We start from the raw sequence: 19,666 nt of genomic DNA, 5'->3' as shown, positions 1-19,666 counted from the left end.
ACTACCAGGCATTAAGTCAGCTGCAGATTGTCCCTCTTTTAAAAGCAAACCCAAATAAAAATACCAAATATTTCATTCAAGATTTCTCCCGCATGAGGTCATTGAACTACAAGAAGGTATTTTGTTTCATATGTGGTATGCACAAAATCCAAGAGGACACTTTTAATTGAAATTTTCTGCTACTTTTGATGAACTGCCAGAAGGTTCTAGATGCAGAAAGTAGAATGGGCAATAAGTAACGGTAATTTAAAGTCCTGTAAGAAACTTATCACTTTGGAACCTACAATGTGTTAATTACAAATCTCAGCATTTTACCACATGATATGAAAAATGCCTTCAATAAAATGTTCTGTCAATAATGACTAAAAATCAACACCTAGCTTTTAGCCAATACAAGCTTAATTGAGAAGAATTAGTTATATTCCTCTAAAAGTCAATACTTATGAGGCCTCACAACACATTTTTTGAATCAGTAAGTTCACATTATCCTTAAGACAGAAAAACAAGGCACAGTTTCTGTAACTCACCCATTTGTCCTTTATTAACCCAAGGCACAGTTACAGGAACACACACCACCATCACATTTTATTAATAATCCTTGAAGTTTTCTATTCCCCTATTTTTCATGCAAATTTAGAGCTCTTTAGGAAAAGAGAGAGGAGACAGTGTTCAAAAAAATCTTCAACATATGGCTGAAGTGAAAGACATAGTTTAGGACTACTTGCCTTGATGCTCTCTGATGATTCAAAGTTGCCAGAATTTTAGAAATGCAAGATGTTCTTGCACTTAAATAGGAGGTACATATATTTATATTTACCTGAAGGAAAGAAAAAAAAAGGCAGTGCTATCTCTGTCGTAGATGATTTATATCTTAACTCATTATAGGTACATATAACATCTCCAAATTTTAAAACATCTGACAATTTAGGGTAATTTTATCTTTGGATTCATATCTAGAAGAAAACCTCTAACTGTATCAGTCATTTTAAAACAAACCTCCTAAAGAAGTACTCATAATTTTTATTTTTCTGCCATTCTGGAAATGCACAAGCCCACTATAACTGCAAAGTTTTAATCTCATTAGTATATTCTGGTTTTTCTCCAATGCCAAACATGCCTCTAGCAAAGCAGAGCTCAGCTTATTAGCACAGATTTTTAATAATTTCTCCCTCCCTTTTCTCCCTTTTTTTTTTTTTTTTTTTTTTTTTTTTTAATCCCTTTTGAAGTGCTTTCTTTTTTGGTTAGCCATTAAATTCAAGATGATCCAGAACATAAAAAGCTAAATTATATCAACTGGCAATAAATATATTTAACTTAAATATTTATTTCTTTACTAGCTATGTGTTCTTCCCCAGTTACACTCCAAGATCTATTGTAATATATCTGGCTAAACAGTCTTGGTTTATTTTTCTGTAAAAATATGGATTCCTGCTGACAGCAAAATTTTATTGCAGAGGTATTGGAAAGTAATATCTGTTCACTGTAACAAGCTCTCCTGAATCCATGCTATCAACCAGAAACCTGCTGTGGGCCATTTGTTTTGTCTTTTTTGCTCTCTCTCTCTCTCTTTTAAACAAGTGGAATTGGAGCTGGAGCAAAAAGGCATCCTTGAAGGACAGATTTGGAATGGTCATCCCTCAAAAGTGTTAGGCAGTGCCCAGATGCCATCAGTCAGTGCCCCTCAGTTCCCTCTCGGAAGGGCTGCCTGTCTCACATTCCAAATGCATTTTGACAGTCAGGTCCTTTCAGGTCTCTGAAAAGAGAATATTTCCTGACCCAATACACCTGCTCCCATTAACAAAAAAAAAAACAAAAAACAAAAAAAAAAAAAAACCCCAAAAACAACAGTTGAGCAAGGAATTCTTCTTCACTAAGATAACTCATCTTCAGCTCTGAAAACAGGGCTGCATCTTTTGAACAGGGAGCTGCATATCACTCCCTTGAAGTAAGCACCCACTCTCAGAAATACATTGGTCCAAATTCTTACTTATCCACACTGGCTTTTGTGAGAGACAGAGATTCATATTCCTTACTGAATAAATGAAATGGAAGAATACAAACTTAGCTGATCTGAGCTGCCACTACACAGGGGCATTCACACACTGACTAACATAATTGTGATGGTACTTAAAAGAGGAAAGACAGCAGCAGAGACATCTAATTTAATACACTGCTAGAAAGGAAAATTTTATGTCATAAGCAATTGTTGGTTTTTTGTTGTTGGGTGGTGGTTTTTTTTGGTTTTTTTGGTTTTTTTTTTTTGCCATAGCTGCTTAACTTTCCCCAATATTGACAAGATAAATTTGCACCAAGATCCTTTAAAAGTTCAGTCTTTGCCCTTAATGACACCTTGTTAAGTTAGGTTCTTTTCCAGCAAGAGACAAAGGTAGGAAATTTGCTTTCAGAAAAATAAAACCACAGCATTTTCCTTTTCACAGTTCCTGATTTATATTAACATAAGGAAGAGAGAAACTCTTGTCATCAGTAATCAAACAAAATTTAAACATGTGTAAACATATCTAATATGAAGGCTAAACATGTTTTGAATCACTCCAAGCTCTCCTTTCTCTGCTCTCTGTTTTTAGATTACTCATAGTAATTTTTTTCACATGAACAGGTTTTCTACTTGAGGTAGTGACAGCATTCATATTTCTACCAATAAAGAAGATGCCTGTGAGCATGTAAAGGGTGGTCAGGGAGAAATCTAAGAAGGTTCAAATAATTTTTTAGACTTTTAAATTTTTCTCATTGGTACTATTTTAAGTCTGCAAGACAAATCTGATTCTCTGTATTACTATTCCCCCTAGAACTCCTCTGCCCCATTGGCAAGGCTGATTGGAATATCATTACATTTCAACTGCTAGGACTTGGATTTTTCCTATTCTGTTCTTTTTTTGGCACATTGAAACATTTTTATTCCCCTTGTATCTTTTAAATATATCAGATTACTATAATAAATGGTAGCTGACCTTTATAGACATGCTGACATAGACCCATAAATCTTGTTTGGTCATTTACTTCCTAATGATTGTAATAAAAGGGGATTACTCTACTGGCTTGTTTAGCTTGTGGGTTGTTCCAAAATGACCTGAATCTTCATGAACTGTCCACCAGCTGCTGCAACTGAACTCATCATTGTTGAGCTCTTCTGGCCACCATCTGAATACAAATCAAATAGCCACAGCTGGCAGAACAAGCTGCAGGTGTTGGGCTTGGTTGCCACAGCTGGATCAATTCTAGCCCTCCATGATTAGCAGTACTTCAGCTCACCATGCTGTTCAGCCTTCTCTTCCTTGCGATCACCTCTTTTTGCTTTGCGTCTCTTCTTGGGCTTCTTACTTGGTTTAGAAACACATATCAAAGAAGGTTCCAGCAGTAGGGACTCAGATATTTTGGTCAGAGGTGATTTATTCAAGTTCAAAAAGCTCAGCCATCCATCTATTCTGCAAATAGATGCAGCAGTGCCTGAGGATGTGTTATACAATAATGATTTGAGGTATGTGTACATACTTGTACAACACACATGCTCCTCTGTCACAGAGCTCCCTTCCAAACACCAAAGCTGTGCCAAGTTTATCATAACAACTCGAGAGTCAGGGAGGAAAACAGGAAGCCCTAAAGAAGGAATTACCATCTGTCAAGTGGCTGTGTACCTTGCCTTAAAAATTATTGTAGCTTAACTGATATGCATCTTTGCATGTCTAGACACAGCATCTCTTCCTCCTCAGTTGATCAGACAGACTATGAAAGCAAATTTTCAGATGATCTTCATATGCATGTATAATCTTGAATGCATGCTCTATCATAAGTTCCTTCACAATCACAGGGCTTTTCCTTTTGTGTGTATGGCCTGTATAGCAAGGATAGGAATTAACTATGAAGCACATCCTATTTATCAATTTTTATGTCAGGAAAGATGATGAATCCAATGCAACACTGATGGATTTCTCAAAGCTTGCAGAAACATCAGTCATATACAGTCCATGACCTGGAGTAAAATGGAAAAACAATAAAACATGAGCAGAAATCCTCTTTGAAGTTGACCTGTAAATTCTGAATGACTTTAAGTTCAATTCCTATCTGTTATGTTATGGGCAACTCTCCTCCACACGGAAAGGTTTGGCATCAGATTCTGTTGGGACTATTTCAAATACAGTGTGTATGCATGGAATTGCAGTAATGTTTCACTCAGAAAAATGTTTATGAGCACATTAGAAATAAAGCAAGATAAATTTTTGATCTAAGGAATAACCAGTATGCCAAGAAAAAACTATTCTGTTCGTATCTGAAACTACAAGGAATTTCACCAGCTATTAACATGAAAAGTTACATGTATTGCAAATTCAAGTCATTTTATCAGAAAATATGATAAAGGCAAAATGATTCACATATCACTCTGACTTGTGTGTCATGATCATTCTTTATACCTGAAAAAACAAACCATTTCCATTTCAGAAGTCTAAAAATTCAAGACCAATGTCCAAAATTAAAGACCTAACATCCTCGGCCCCATTTATGCAATTTTGCTTAGAAATCTCCTAATGAGCTCCTCATTCACATCAACCTGAAAAAGCTAAAATTCCATAGATCTGATTTAATGTACATTTGAGCCAGGGCAAGCCTGGAGGGCAAGCATGCAAGTGTCAAACGCAGGATACCTCTTGCAGGGTGGCCAACACAGATAACACCTTTGGCCCTTTTCTCTCATGCTGCTCTCTTTGCTCTCTAATCAAGGGATCGGAGCACAAACTGCCACTTTGGGCAGATTCAGAATGCTGGTGGATAAAGTACCACTACATCCTAAAATTGAAACTACCTCAGACAAGCCTAGAAAGGATCTGGCCTGCTATAATACACTTTGAGCAGCCACTCACTAACACAGAAAGAATTTAAGGTGCTGGGATCATAGATCTTGTCAATTGCTCTGGATCTACCTGTAAGAGAAAGAAAAATTTCCAAAACCTCCCTGCAAATACAGGTTCAAAATCAAGCTGATAAATCTGTCCTGCATGAGTACTAACTCATACCATCAGGACAGCAAGCAATGAATTATTTTAAACTGAACCCTAACTGTTGTTGACTACATATGAACTCCTAAGGGGACTGTAAAAAGTGGCAATTTAAGTCACTTAAGAGATGCTGAGTTTCAGATATCAAAATAAAATTGACTGAAAGTTTCTTGCTGATGCTGTATATATTCCAGATTATGACAAAAAAAAAAAAAAAAAAAAAGCCTTACCCTTATCTAAAAGATTTGTTAAATTGAACATTGATCTATGCTGAGAAACTTGAGGGCATACCTTCTTCCTCAGTAATTCTAGGTAAGCATTTGCATCTTTGTGGGTAGTAGCAGACAGAGAATTCCATTACCCCCAAGCACCCCCAATCTGCAAATGTTTCAGTAAATTAATTCAAGCCATATGGAAAAAAGGTGTTGTTTTTTAAGAGCAGAGTGTCTGTACAGGATGCAACAGACTCTGTGACAGCAGAAGTTTCTGTTTAGGTGAAATGCAAGGCAAAAGAATGAACTTCATCCCAGCACAGAGGTGGAATATCACACAGTGTCCATTCCCTTCCAAAGGCAGTATCCCTATTGCCCAAAGGTCCAGACTCTTCTGAGGAGAAGCTCTCTTATTCCTTCATCATCTCCCATTTTCAATACAAGTCTACTTAAAAGGCTCAAGGCTTGCAGTCCTGGTGGAGGCTAATTGCCTACCTTCCAAAGTGGAGCAGAAAAACAATCAAACACTTTTAAAAACACCCAAACACTTTTAAAAACACCAAGGAGTGCTTCTTGAGGAAAAATGCACATGAAAAATAATTTGCAACCTGTCTTCTCCCAGCATTCTTCTTCTAACTTTTCCTTTAAATCTAATAATAACAACAATAGACTGACTTCAAAAAGGGGGGGGGGATGAAAATAAAAGAAATCTGGAGTGACTTGAATGTCATAGTTGTTTGAAACACTTATTTTTCATAGCTAGCAAGGAATGGATATTAATTATGTCAATTTTATGACATCATTAACGCCTTATATTACATTTTGACCTGAGTGACTAAATCAATGCTCTTTAAAATCAGGGCTAGGACTTGATCTAACACTGGCAGACACATACCTCATTTCATGGCAGGGAATTGTCCCCTCTTGCTCAGTGAGGCTGTGTCCATAAAAAGCACTGCACTGGTATTTTAGGGACACCCAGGCTCATTCCAAGCACAGGATGCACCTGGATTGCAAAAGCACTCTGGCAGTGTTAGGAAAATATCACACCTTGCTGTCCTGCTATTCTGTTTCAGGTCTAAAATCAGGGTACTGAACTTTGCTGCAGGGATCTGTTGTAATTTGCTAGGCTCTACACTAAGGCATCTAAGTAGAAAAAAATAATCTGTTGTTCAAAAGCACTTGAAAAGGCCTTGCTGCAGTGGAAAACTACAACATACTAGAATATGGCTTCAGAAATACTGGGAATTAGGAGAGTTTTAAATGCATCATATCAAGGATTGCTAAATTAGCAGTAGTCAGATAGCAAATGTTAATTCAAGGTTGGTTTTTGCTAACACTGAGCATAATCTCTTTGAAGAGATTGGATTTTTTTTCTTTTTCCTTTCCAAAAGAAAAGAGGTTACAAGTCACAAGTCATGTCTAATCCAAAATATGTTCCCAGCAAAAATAAATGAGGAGTTGTGTCACTGTTGGTCACTAGGTCAAAGCACACCGTAGTCTTCCCTCTAGTATTTACCTGGACCTAAACCTAAAATTCCAGCCTTTACTAAGATTTTTATTGTGTTATTTGGTACATTATGTAGTGCCTAGAAAAGCTTTTTTCCTCCCTCCTGCTGTGAGTTTGCTCTGTGTGTGCAGCCACATCCAATGCTGCCTTCATTTCTTGACCCTGGTGAGTTCTCCAGCACTATGTGATTTTTGTCAAAAAAATCAGGCAAAAAAATCTGCCAGCTCCTCCAGCTCTCCCATGAACACAGGATGAGAAGCCTCTGCAAAGGCAGGTAATTGCAAATCTACATAAAGCCCTGTGTGGCATTGTATACTCCTGGGTTTGTCCACTCCTTTCCATCCACAAGGCACGGAAGCTGGCAAAAAGAATGATTCCAAGTAAGAAAGAAGAGACCAAAAAATCCTTTGAGGTTTTAGACCCATTTAGCCATTCTGCACATAAGACCCTCTGTAGATCTGGCATCTATACTGTCAGATTTAGGGGTATTTCATGTCCAGCCTTCCAGAGCATGACAGTATGCAGTGATTTATATGTAGATTCCACAGCAGTGAAAATCAGGACAAAAGCAACTATTCAGACTTCCAATGGAAGCCAGGCAAATGTAATTATAAATGGAATTAAGAAGAGTTATCTCCTTCTACCCAACTATTCTAGAATTTTTGGGGGGCAAAAATGCTAAGGAAGATAACAAGAATGCTGAGAATCTGTATTAGGCATTTCATTAGACATCTTCTATTCTGCACTCTACTTTTTTTGAAAAGGTTTTCTTTCAATACTGTATTTCTGAAAGAACATTTTTTTCCATCTTTCTTAAAAAAAAAAACCCAGTGTATAGTTAGGTCCTAAAGGACTAGAAAAGTCAAACCAGAAATTAGAGAGAAATGGAATTATTTACTGGAATTTAATAATTAGATAGCTGAGGTTTCTCCTTATTGCCACACAGTGCACACATGATGATCCCAAATGAATAGGCTATATTTTTAAACATCACACCAAGGGAATTTCCAGCAGGGCTACAAAAAGATTGGGAAAAATCACTTTGCAAGTCAGTTCACTTTATTTTTAAAAGCTCGTCAAGGTCACAAGCCCAAGGAAAGCTTAATTAAAGTCGATGGAAGATGCAGAAGCGAGGCAGAAAGAATAAGATGGCAAGAAAAATCATTTTTTAAAACATATTAGATTATGTGAAGCCAGAGAGGCTTGACACCATCGATTTCAGAAATGGGTTAAAGATAAGGAACCAAGTATTGTAGGAATTACAATGAGGCAAAGCAGGCTGGGAACATCTGCTACACACATTCACTTTCTAATTCCAAGGGATGCAGTGAAGGCTAAGATTAAAAAGGTGTCTAAACCCAACAGGCTTTCATTAGAAGCCACATGCTTAACTCACAGGTCCACAATGAGGAGAAAACAGCCCAGACCGGTGATGTTACTGGGCAAACATTTCGACCTTTCCTCTCATTAATTGCTAGTAAAACCCATCGTATTTTGTCCCATACTGCTTTGATTTACACACCCTACTCTACCCACCACCATGAAACCTGGAAAAGGTGTGAGGAGATTTCCTGCCCAAGACAACAAGCAGCTTTTCATCAGGCTGAGAAGCTGTCTCAATAAAGAGCAGAACGTGAAAAAACCTACAAGCTCAACTAGCACTTATTATGCATAAAATTATTGCAAACATTTTATGATACTTTCATGAAGCTTCTCCTTCTCATGATTGTTCAACAACCAAGAAAACTCTCCACTGATAATGTGGACTTATGCTTAAAGCAGTCTTTTATACAACTGCATCTTAAACTGACTTGAATGGCATAAGGTCAGTGCTTGAAGGTGTAATCCCTGTCAACAGAGCAATTTTCATTATCTGGGTGAAGAGTTTGCATCTTAACCTCCAAGACACTCGACTCCTCTCAGCACTCCTTGTCCTCTGGTGCTCTTTGCTGCAGTCAGCAGCACCTCAGAGGGGAAAATGAGGGATGGAAGCTCCTCACATGCCGGATGCCAGCTATAGACCTGCTAAGAACTTTGGAAACCAGCAGAAGGAGAAGCTTTCTGAGGGTTTGTGCAGAAACACAGAAGTGTCTGGAACATGCCACCGAACTTAATTGGTCAGGGATATTTCTAGAATGAAGGCAGGGAAGGGTCCTCATTCAAGGAACTCCCCAAAAATCTCCCAGGAGTTTTTCAGATGAAAGATGAATAAGAATAATCCCTCACTTTTTAAATAGAAAACAACTGATTGCTCTTTCTGGCAAAGCATTTGAAAGTACAGTTCAGTATTTTATAATGCATGGCTAGAGGGTCTTGGGGAAGCAGAAGAGCTGTTTGATTCTAATATGTTAAAAGATTTTTAGCTTCAGGCAGTGCTGGCTAAGGGAATATTAGCTTTATGAGCAACTTTACTACCACTCTGTTGTTTTCCAGATGTGCTTATTGACAGTTTCAAAAAGTAATACTTAGTCTGAATAAAATATAAATAGTTAAGAATCACAAAAATATTTATATACTTTTAAAAATTAGTAAGTTAAAGGGGTATATGTATACCAACATCTACTACACCTTTTCTTAGCATGTTGCTTCCCTTCTGACAGAGAATGTGACACTTGTTCTATAATCAGATGAAAATGAGAATGAAAAAATTACATACAACTGAAAATTCTGGAGGACTTTGGAGTTACCTGATTATGCTTAGAATTGCCTATCTGACTATTTTCCAAGCAAAGAATTTAACCAAATGCAATATTGGAATAGATTCAGCACTGTTAAATTTATGAAGCCCATTTTCACTGTTAGTTTGTGCACCACCAGTGAAAGTATTGCCATTGTTACTGAAGGAAACCAGTATTTCTTAGGCAGCATGTGAACTAGACATCTGCAGCTGCCACTTGTCTGTACACAGACTGTGGACAGCAAATGAATAAATTGCTCACGAAGATACTTTTATTTTTCTCAATGTGGCTGCAGTCCGTAATTATTTGGAGATCTTATGTCAGCAGCACTTAGCTTATGACATGCTTGAAAATTGTGTTTAGAGAATTAATATTGCTGTTTGTAGTAGGTCACCTTGGGATATATTTCAGCTCTTCCCTTTCTTGATGATACACTTCATTATATCTAAGTACATTCCTGGAAGAGGCAGACTGAAGCAAAGGCAATTAAGGGAAGCTTGGTTAACAAATTAAAAAGTTAAGGGTTCTGGGTTTTTCTTTTGAAAAACTGGGGTTTTTTTTCTTTTTTTTTTTTCTTCTGAACAACTCTAAATATCTCTGGCTGTAATTTTTATTAGGTTAAGAAGGTGAGCTACAATTCCTGATGGTCAGGCTTGCTCTCATTGCAAGGATATGTGGCTGTGTCACCTGGAATTCAGCCTGCCTCAAAGATTTCTGGTTCAGCTAATGTGGGGCTCTGCTGGAGGTATCACAAGAGTAATATCTCCTTACTGATCATTTGGAAGAGTGTTTCAGGGCAGATTTAGATTTTCATGGTTCAGAGAAGGGCTTTCTCTCTTAATACTTCTTATTCATTGGCAGATATCACCTGCACATAACTGACAGGAAACCACAAGGGCAGGGGGATGTGCAGGAAGAAGGAGGAAATTTCTTGAAACATATCCCCCAAAATCTTGTTTAGATACTCAAGGACAAGATTCAATTTGTTATCAGCAGCCCACCCAGGTAGTACTGACTGGGAAGAAGTGTGTAACGGATGGGGAAGAAGTGTGTAATTCGTAGACACAAAGAAAGAGGAAAAAAACCCCACAAAGATAGATCAATAATCAACCCAGAGAGAAGAAGAAAGAATTTTTATATTGGGACTATCAAAGATCTGTTTGATCCAGAGTTTTCTATAAGTGTTCTATAAAGCAAAATATTACAGAAATCTCATTATTGGAGATATTGATTTGCTATATGGAGTGTTGAATTTGTATACAGAGATAGGTAATGGGGCAATTGGGACAGCAAGGAACTGGGTCATTCAGAATCACAGAATCATTTAGGTTGGAAAAGACCTCTAAGACTATGGAGACAAACCATTAACTCATGACTGCCATGTTCACCATTAAACCATGATCCTAAACATCATGCCTACCTCCAGGGATGCTGATTCCATCACTTCCCTGGACAACCTGTTCCAATGTCTGACCCCCTTTTCAGTAAAGAAATTTTTTCTAATATCATGACTCATTTCTACTTCGAGTGTTACCTAGGGAAGAGAGAGGGAGCCAGGGAAGGGAGAGAAAAGAGCCTTCTGACAAATTTAATTGGAAAATCAGAAATCTATTACTTTCACTTTCACCTAAAATGGATTTGGTATAGTATGAAACTGATTTCAGCTCACAATCTAAAAGTCTATTTCTCAAATTTTTCTACAAATAAAATTTCACTCACATGAATACAAACGTTTGTGAAGGGATGAACATAGAAGTCAATAAAACATGACCAGCTGTTTCCCTTTTGAAATAATTCCAGCTATTTGTAATATATTTTTCCTATTATTTTGCCCAGGCTTAAGTTGAACCTAAAGCCTAATTCCCACAGCCTTTAGGGGAAAACACAAAGATTTCTCTTCCAGGTAGGCTAAAGCAATGTTCTGTAAAAAAGAAAAGGTTTTATCATTTAGTTTGTTGAGCTCCATTATCCCTTACTAGACTCCGAATACTGCACCTTCATTAAAACACGTAACCACCTTAATTTTGCCTCTAAATATTCAGGGGGCAGAATAAAAAGAAAGCTTTTGGTTTTTTTATTTTTTTCATGGGACAGTACTTAAAATCTCCTATGCCAGGCTTAGGTAGTTCTCACAGTACTCTTTAAGGTGAAAATTTACCACTGGGCACTGTCCTTAAAACCATAGCTCTTAATGGTGGTGATTAAGTGAGAGAGAAAAGCCACTTCTACTTTGTCTTTAGTTTTCACAGGATAATGGATACAGTGCAATCTTTGTGAAAACCAGAGATGTAAAGCATGGTTTGGTCCTGAAAGTCATTTCAGTGCTGGAAATGGATGATTTTTGGAATAATGCCCGGTGAACTGCAACTTTCAGAAAGTCAAGAGACTGTCCTATTAAATCTAAAAGGTTGGTTTGACTGGTATACAATAGATACTAAACTCAAAGTACAAGAGTCAGATTGACTTACTGGAGACATTTATCTGCTGGAATGATAGCCCACCTTTCACTCTGCTCTGCTGAACTACCACACTCCTAATCAAATCTTTATGGCCACAGAGGTATATGGGTGACATAAGGCAAGTGTCAAGTGTCAACCCAGGGAACCTAAGGCACATGGCAGAGTTATTATCACTTATTTTTCCCCATTTAGGAACAAAAGAGGCATATAGTGTTTAAACACTTGACAGAAATATTCTTTTCTTTCCAGGACTGACTTTTATGCTGTGTGACCCAATCCCTTCTCTGGGATGAAGTTTCCTACTCTGTTATCCATGGTGATTTATAGGGAAGAAGGGAGAATGTGATCCAAATTTTACCATAACCTAAGATATACTTCCATAAAGCAAGGAAAGGAGTTTCTGTGAAATACCTCCTTCTGTGAAATATCTATTTTTGAGCATTTGAACAGGACCAAACCTGTTAGCAGAAACCCCACCAAGAATGCTGTTTTACTGCATCCTTATGACTAAGTCTAAAGCACTCCCCTTCCTAGCCCTCCTGTTCCTGCAAAAAGGAAATCTGGCATGAGGGATGAGCCACATAGCAGCTGAGCTGGTAACAGAAAGCTCAGGCTGCACTGGGAGTGTGCTCAAAGGTGATATTAAACAGAAATTATTTGACTTGGTCGTCTCCTGTCTTACATTACAAAGTCATGTAATTCCTTCTCCTTGGCTACCATCTCACAGAGATAATAGTTGCAGAGTCATGTGTTGCCCTTACTTGTAGCCAGCACAGAATGCTGTAATCTGATTTCACAGATATTGGAGGTGCCACTCGGCCATCTCCATCCTCATTTTCCTTCAGGCTCACAGTGGAAGTGAGAATGAAACTGAAAGAGGAAATTAGCCCCTCGGTCACAAGTATGAGCATGTGAATGGGATCAGTGCAAAAGGCTTATTTCTGCTCTTCTTTAAAAACAGAAAGAAAAGTAGTGTCAGATTCCTAAAGCTTGTTCTCAGTTTTAATGAGCACAAGGGAATAACACTGAAAAGACTTGTATGTTTCAAGCTGCAATACATCAGGCTGTCAAAAACACTGGAATGCCACACACTCTAATCTTTTTTCACTCACCATTGCACAGTCAGTACAATTATCTTGTTGCAGCAAATTGGGGGAAAAAGTATTAAGAGTAAATTAGTGTTTAAAAGCTATGAAATCTGCATTGCAGGTTGTCCCATTTCCTAAAGAGAGAAATATTATGAAAGCATTAAATAAGGATGTGAATTTTTAAGAAGCCTATTTCTCCTTTCCACAGTGCTGCAAATACTTCTGGTGCACAGCCATGGCATAATCTGTAATAGTATCGGTGACAAGGAAAAAAATTAAAACTGGATGAGACCTGTAATTTTAGAACCAATACATAACAGCAAACAAATCTGATGGGAAATGCCATGAATAGTAATTGTCTGTTTGCAAAAGATATGAAGGTCAGGAAAAACACTGGGTGAAATTCAAAAGATGGGAATACATACTGGGAGAAAATAAAAAATTTCAATTCATGCAGATACCTTTCTCAGTCAGTCATAGATTTTCTTCGCATCTTTAAAATGCTTAGTGTACTCTTCACTAAAAGTAATTAATGATAAATAATTTGAAAAGCCTTTTCTCTTTCCTGCTGTTTATGACACTTCAAAACTGTCAGGATGAATTCATCTACCTCTACCTGCTCACAGAAGTTCAAGAGCCACATGCAGTGCTTGGATACTCCATCACCAAGATTCCCACACCACATCAGAGGTACAAATCTAAAGGGACATGGACATACACAGATATAAATGAGTAAGGCCCTATTTGGTTTGTCATTATTATCAAGAAGAGGAAAGTAAGAAGAAAATATTAGAAGAGCAGGCTGAGATGACATATTTCAAAATTTTCCTATAATAGTGGAATGTGAAAAAATAAATAAGCCATCTTCTGTCAATGATGGAACATTATTTTGGAAACTGTGAGGTGCGATTGTCTGAAGTTCTAAAAATAATTAAGTTCACAGTTTCACAATTTGGCTCTTAGGGAGTGTTGCAATACATAAAGATTAGTACAGCCTAAAATGGTGGTTCACTCATAACATTTAATTACACAAAGTTAGTAGAAGAATAGAATAAATTCCGTTGTCCAGAGTTAATATCTCAGGTAAGTTTTGGATTTTGTTTTCATTTTGCTCCTGAAGGACTTGGAAGTGAGCAATGGATGCTGATCTGCTAATGATCTCTGTGGCTGGAGCTTGATGCAGCTGTGGAATAGATGAAACCTCTGCTGTGATTCAGTTAATACCTCCAAACATCTCAGTCTTCACTGTTGCTTTGCTTCAGTCTGGTTCTACTTTCAGTCAGTCCAGTAGACCGGCAGAGAATCCACACTAACTGATTCTATTGTAAAACTCACCTTCTGATAGCACTTTTTCAGCTGCAAGACAGATGAAGATTTTAGGATTATCTTTTTATCTTGATTCCATTTGTTGTTTCCCAACTAGAGGGGCAAGTTTATGTGGATAAGTTATGCACAGAAGAGGCATTTCTCTCCTGTGGTAATGGAAGCCATAAAAGACTTAAACCCATTTGCTTCTGTAATTAAATCATCCATCTCAGGAGAATCAAGGAAAAGCTGCAAATGGAGATTTTTCAAATTAAGAAAAATTAGGCAGTAAATAAATGTTTAAAACCCACCCAGCTTAAATGAGTTTTCCTTTAATAGACTGAATTTCTTGCTCCTAAAAAGAAACAACAACAAATCTGACCACCACAACAAATAGCAAACTGAAAGCTGAAATTACTACCTTAGTAATGGTTTATTGTGACTTGGAATATGAAGCTCAGACATTTAAAAACTGACCTGAATGGGTTTTTTTTAAATTATAATTGATTGGTTTTCTTTCACCCAATGAAAGACCACAAAGAGATGAATGATAATTAGCCATTTTGTCATTATAGTGGTTGGTACATAATTCACATGGGTAGAAATTTAGCAAGTGTTTGTTGTTGTTCCTGTCCTTTTGAAGAAGTCTAAAAGGGCTTTTGTTAATTCACTCTGGTACCTTCACATACTTGAAAATATATTTTCTATTTAGATAAGGCTTCTGTTTTTTATATATGTGCCATGCAGATTCAGGAAGACCTTTGATTATATTGGTGAACCCTGCACGAGGGGCTGCTTCCAGCATCAATGTTTAATTGATTTTATAGACACAAACAACGAAGCCCTTGAAAACCAAATTCATACTGAAGTGGCTGAGCCTTTTCTGTTCATCCCTCTAACTCCAGCATTCAATTCCAGCTAAGAAAGATCACATTCTTCAAGAAGTATTTTTTCCCCACACTTTTTTTTTTGGTGATTAGCTATAGAATTCAGTAAAGTGCCTGATGTACCACATTAAGAAGGATGCTAAGCGGTTTACAAATCTCAGTAATTAATGACTATTTTTATCACAGAGAATATAGGCGACTTTCTTATATCTATCTGAAACTCAATATAAGCCTCTATAAGCCTCCAGGCTGCATAATTGGTGCAATAGAGCTGAAAATGAGATGGAGGATATAATACAGCTGAAGTAATCCTGCCTTTAGCTGAAATGGAACAGTGGAGGCTCTGAGCATCCAGAATGTTGTTTCCACTAAGATTTAAAGCCAGCCAGCTGTCGGCTGCTGCAGTGAAAATTGTAGTGTTATTTACTTTCTTTAGTATACTCCAAAAACTTAAAGAGACACAACCATATTTATGGGCATTTTTTTAATCTTAAACAACTTAAGCAATGTATATGATCACATTTTTTCTTGTTAGGGGCCAAATGGGTGCATATCCTTCATAAAAATTTCAATTCAAGCACTCTGGAAATTACCTCAGGTCACAACATTCTGGAAACGATGCAATTGGTTTTACCTTCTCTATGAAGGAGCTGTGAGAAATAAAATCTTTTTTAAATCATAATGGGTTTATAAAGGGCTCTGAGAACAGGAGGGAACACTGAAAAGGTTTATACAGTGGTGACATTTTAAGATTGAAAGAGAGTGCTTGTTATACAGAGACCTGATGAAATCTGTCAGGTTGGGATTTACTGTTTAGCACATTTACCTCAGATCTAAAACCACCAAAAAAAGTTTAAAAATAGTAAAATAAAAACCACATCAATCTCACCTTTCCTTTTCTTTACAGTTTGCATTGCAGAGATTTGAATGAACTGATGAAAATAATGACAAAATCTTTAGTATATCTCATTTTAATTGGTTATGTAACTTATTAGTAAATTATAAACACAGTATGTTTTATCTCATTTTTCTGTGAGAGCACTGGGAAAATTCCCCAGTGTTGTGGCTGAAATGCAGTCAGTCAGATTAGGGTTTGGGTTTTTTTTTTTTTTAACCTTTCTAAGGAAATCTTGGGTATTTTAAAGTTATAACAGTGTATAACCTATGGTTTGGAGTGAGGATTATCTCTGTTTTTAATTGCGTGCAAGGAGCCTAGCAGAGTCCAGGGGCAATGCTGTAAAACAATCATTAAATACCATTAAGCCTGTGGCAAGGGAGAAGGAACCAGTATAATCATTGTACATCTTTCCCCCCAGATTCACTCTCAGCCTAGGGTCTAGCTCTTGGTCTGCTGGAAATGACATTTTTGGATTACACCAGAAAAATCCCAGTAATGTTTCTGCCATTGCCACAGTCCTACTGTGTTTGTCCTTGTGACAGATTCATCAGCCTGTTCTGCTTCATCATCTGCATGGCTGAGATGAGAACACCAATTCTCTGTCTCAGGGACATGTGGTGGATTTTGAAAATGATGTGGAGCCAGAGAACATTGTCATCACTGTTTAATAATGGTGAATGATACTCAGGAGCTTCTCGCGCCTCACAAGTCCTGCTCAGAACATGCAGCCACCTCACAAGGGGAGGCAGTCTCTGTTCCATCCAAATGGGCTGTGTAAATAATATCCTGTGTAGATAAATGTCCTGTGGGAGCTGCTCTGGTGCTGCAAACCATCCTCCACCATCAGTGACCCCACTGAACCCTGGATAAACACTGTGGGGCTGTGACCAGAGACTGCAGGAAGGAGAAGCTTCAAGGGCTGGTGGTACCTGGTCAGTCTCTGTCACCTCCCTGCAAGAGAATGCACACATCCCTGAGTGCTGTTAACTACCCCATGGATGGGATAGTAAAAACTGATTTCCCCAGAGACCCTGAATTCTGTATTCTGCTACTTTGGCCCAGGCTAAACATTACTTATCTCATTAAAAGATAAGTACTTAATTTCAAAAGTTCAAAGATGAGGAATCCTGACTCTTGCAGATGGTCAGAAGGCATCTAAATGTTCTTCTTCTCACGACACAGTTTGGACCTCAGAAGGAAATCTATGCCCTGTATTCCTCTCTTCTGAGTACTGTATCTTTTATATATTACTTTGCCTTTATGGATTATGCTGCAAAGAGTTGCTAGGTATTATGCTAAGAGATCATATAGAAGGCATTGTTAAAAACTATTTTATCACATTTACATTAAGGTGGTGTAATCAAATATTTTGGTATTCACTGTGGAGCAATGCTTCTTTTTATGTTAAATTTTTTAAGTTTTAACAGCATCCAATTTCAACTTTTTCCTAACCGGGGTGAACAAGGAGAGAGGGGGAATACAGTAAACTGGAGACATTAACCTCAGATTATTTTCTTTGGTTCACAAAGCCCATTTCATCATATGAACATTCACTTCAGGAATTTAAGACCACTCTTTCTGAGAGGCAACTCCACTATTAAGAGACAGCCTTAGAGCTACAGCCTTGATGATGTTTCTGGAGTTATACATGACCAAGGCAAAGTGTTTTGACTGAATAGAATGCAATATTGCCAGAAAAAAAATCTTCAATTAAAAAAAAAAAAGAAGTGAGGAAGCAGGACTGAACATTCACTCTCTAATAGAAAAGTAATAGAGCTGTCCTTATGAGGACCATGTTCTTTATTCATGTCTTGAAAAAACTAATCAAAATTTTGATTTTACTATTCAGATCTCCTCTATTTTGTTCTATAGGTCTTCACATGTTTCAAATTTGCATATTCAAATGCACTTCTTATCTTTCCACTATCATCTCTTTCTCTAGACTTCTCATCAACATTATCTTCTTGGTATCACACAATTCATTTTTCTATTTCCTACTCAATATGCTCCCTTTAATTCCTCACCATGTTGACCTATTTTCAGGAACAGTTTCTTATATCATCAGAAGTTGAAGCCAGTGTATACGTTAGAATTAAGTTCTGAAAGGCAATCTACAGGGGTAAGAGACACAAAAACCTTTACCTCTCACACTCTCCATCCCCTGCAACATACTCCAAGAGGACAATATTGCTGTCTGGATATGTACACACACGGTTACTGCTTTTTGCTGGGTCTTACACCCTTAATTGAAGTTCTGGATGGCACACAGTGGGATTGCCCAAAGTTTGATAGACTTCTGTTGCAGGAAAAAATTCTGTTAACAACACATTTTAAAATTTACCTTATAGATTTTAGCCAGACAGATAAATGCAGAATAGTTCCTAAGCCTCAATAATGCAGAATCACACACTAAGTCATCATCATTCCTTAACGTTAGAGGAACATTAAGGTTGGAAATTGTGGTGCCTGCCTGCAAGATAACATGTACCTGCAGATTTTGAAGCAGACTGTATTTGACACATCAGAGTAGAGCCAGGAAGAAGACAAAACTAGTTATCTGCAACTGGGAAATAATGATGGGAGGATAGTTATGTTATATATCAATAAAGCCATAGAACTGTTATCTGCTGAGCCTGTGGATGCATTAGATGCCACAGAAATTGTACAAGAGTGGAAGTGTGAATAATCTGGCCAGGTAGGTGTGAGAAGCTGATTAAAGAGGCTCAAAAAGTGGGAGGATAATTGAAACAACAAATTTGTTTTCCTGCAAGATTATTAGGCCCAGTTTGGTGCATTCAGTCTCCTGGGGTCCCATAAACTTCCTCTGTCATGCTGGAGGACAACAGGCTCTGTGCAGAAGCCTAGGAGGAGCCTTTACCTCTCATCAGCTTGACCTTGATGTGCCCACAGTAGCAAACCTAATCTGTGGGAATGGCAGCCTGGGTCTGCCTAACCAGGCCACTCCTGCTGCCACCTGCACTGCTGTGTGGCAGCAAAGGCAGGGGTCTCAGAGCTCTGCTGTCCCTCCCCTGGGAGCCAGGGACAGCACAGAACCTGGCAGGGAGTAAATGAGCGCTGCCAAGGAAGTAGGGAACCTCTGCTTCAGTGAGACTGCAGCCTCACAAGCCAAGGGATGGAAGATGGAAGGATGCTGAGATGTTTTTGCTGTTTCCTATGTCAGTTATTTACCTGTGTTTACAAGCCTGGCACCACATTTATGTGAATATATATAAATAAATAGTTGTGGGTGCATCTCCACAGGAGACTGGATGTGAGCATTGTCAGAAATGGAGAGCTGGGGCCAGCCCTGCATAGTAAACAGCCATTTAAACTCAGGTCCTGCTGTTAAGGAAACTTCCCAGAGAGATCATTCACAAGGCTCTCCACCAGCCACACTCCCAATGTCACAGACTGCCACTGCTGGGACTGTCACCCCTTCACTGGGGTGGCTCCACTGACCCAGTGGGTCCCTGCCTGACTCCCTGCACACCCACTCACAGTCAGACCAGGCTTCCTCACTGGCTCAATCCCAGGATTTCCATAGCAGAGCCTCAGATGTCTCCTTGCACAGTGCAGTAGCACACAAACAGCCTGAACTGGTGCCTCCAAGGAGCGATCCT

Source organism: Onychostruthus taczanowskii, unplaced genomic scaffold (genome assembly GCF_017590055.1).
Source record: "Onychostruthus taczanowskii isolate IOZ18803 unplaced genomic scaffold, ASM1759005v1 scaffold67, whole genome shotgun sequence".
In the NCBI taxonomy this organism is placed as follows: domain Eukaryota; kingdom Metazoa; phylum Chordata; class Aves; order Passeriformes; family Passeridae; genus Onychostruthus; species Onychostruthus taczanowskii.
Note: the sequence above shows the minus strand (reverse complement) of the source record.